At 38.9% G+C, this 1,798-nt stretch overlaps 1 pseudogene; it reads right to left on the bottom strand.

Moving 5' to 3' along the window:
* Positions 1 to 549: 549 nt before the first annotated feature.
* LOC132272117 (small nucleolar RNA R71) lies at positions 550 to 648 on the bottom strand (annotated as a pseudogene).
* Positions 649 to 1,798: the final 1,150 nt, after the last annotated feature.

Below are 1,798 nucleotides of genomic sequence, written 5' to 3'. Positions count from 1 at the left end.
CCTCTATCCTAATATGCATCATGAAAACATCCAAGTATCATTAGGCATGTCTGGACCATTTATTCCACCACAGCAACAAGGCCAAATTCCATTGGGAATGCCTCAACCAATCTTTGCTCCACAACCTCCTTTGGTTCAAGCTAATCAAGGTGTTCGAGTAGCACCACCGGTTGTAAATCCCCCTCTTGCTTTAAGAGACCATTATGTGCCTAATGAATATAATGCACCCACCTGCATTCAATTAACTCCATTTAGAGCACATCACTGTGAAATCAAACCATAAACCATTCAAATGCTTCCTAACTATCATGGACTTCCTAGTGAAGAACCTTATAAGCATTTGGATGAGTTTCTTGAAGTGTGTTCCACAGTGAAATACACGGACATGCCAGAAGAAGTTTTAAGATTTAAACTTTTTCCTTTCACCCTTAAAGATAAGGCAAAATATTGGTTCAACAATCTTTGGCCTTTTTCGATAACCTCTTCGGCGGAAATGCAACAAGAGTTCTTGAAAAAATACTATTCGGTTTCTAAGACCAATGCCATGAGAACTTCAATTAGAGAACTTTTTCAAGGGGATGGGGAAATGTTTCATGAGGCATGAGAAAGATTCAATGACTTGCTTAGGAAGTGCCCTCATCATGACATACCTAAGTGGCAACTAGTTCAATATTTCTTCAAAAGTTTACCGGATAATTACAAGGGTATGATTGATGCATCTATGGGTGGTTCTTATCTTAATAAACATGAAAATGATGTGTGCAATTGTATGAAAGCATGAGTGAGAATTCAATGCATAGGTCCTTATCTTCTAAAAATGGTAGAAACTTAGGTGGAAGGAAGAATGTCGGCTTATATCAAGTTGACAACTCCAATGACATAGCCGCCGAGATGAAATCCTTATCTCAAAGGTTTGATCAATTTTTGATCAACCAAAATTCGGCGAATCAAGTATCTTCCTCCCCTACTCATATTTGTCATCGTGCATCTAATGAATCTTGCATGACTTGTTCAAATGTCTTGCATTCTACTTCCAATTGTCCCCATGGACATGTGCAAAGTGAGCCCCATGAGCAAGTCAATGCTACATTTGTTAATCAAGGAAATAATCCCTATGGCACTCATTACAATTCAAGTTGGAGGAACCATCCAAACTTTTCTTAAAAAAGCCAAGGGGAAGGCTCAAACCCTCCCCAAGGTGGTTTTCAAGGGAACTATGTTTTCCCACCAATGCAAAGCCAAGGTTCCCAAAGTTTTAGATCATCATCATTTCAATCACATGGAAACCAATTCTCTAATTCTCATTTCCCAAATCCATCATATTCTTAAGGAAATTCTAGGAGTCCCGCTTTTGAAGAGAAAGTTTTGACCTCTTTAGGCACTCTAGAGGTGAACACTTAATTGCTTCATTCTCATTCTCAATCCATTGCTAAGCTAGAAACCCAAGTAGGGCAAATAGCTAGTACCTTAAATGCTAGAGAGAAAGGGAAAATGCCGTTGAATGCACCACCAAAGCAACAATGTGTTGTGGAGACTCATTCCTCATCGGAAGGTCCCACAATTGAGCATGTTAATGTGGTGACAACCTTAAGAAGTGGGAAGATTGTGGACAACCAAGTAGGTGTGTCCAATGAAGAGAGTGAACCGGTGCAACCAATAGTTGACACCCATTCCGTTTCACATCACATTCCTCCTTCATTGTATATGCATGATCATTCAAATGAGAAAGTGTTAGAAAGTGATTTGAAAAGTGAGACCAAAATTGATTTGAAATATGATTTAAACAAAGCTTTGAAAA

This window comes from Cornus florida, unplaced genomic scaffold (genome assembly GCF_030987335.1).
Source record: "Cornus florida cultivar Cherokee Brave unplaced genomic scaffold, ASM3098733v1 CherokeeBrave_3.0.0_Hap2_Chr08, whole genome shotgun sequence".
Classification (NCBI taxonomy): Eukaryota; Viridiplantae; Streptophyta; class Magnoliopsida; order Cornales; family Cornaceae; genus Cornus; species Cornus florida.
The sequence above is the reverse complement of the archived record's forward strand: the minus strand, read 5'-3'. Positions and strand labels throughout refer to the sequence as shown.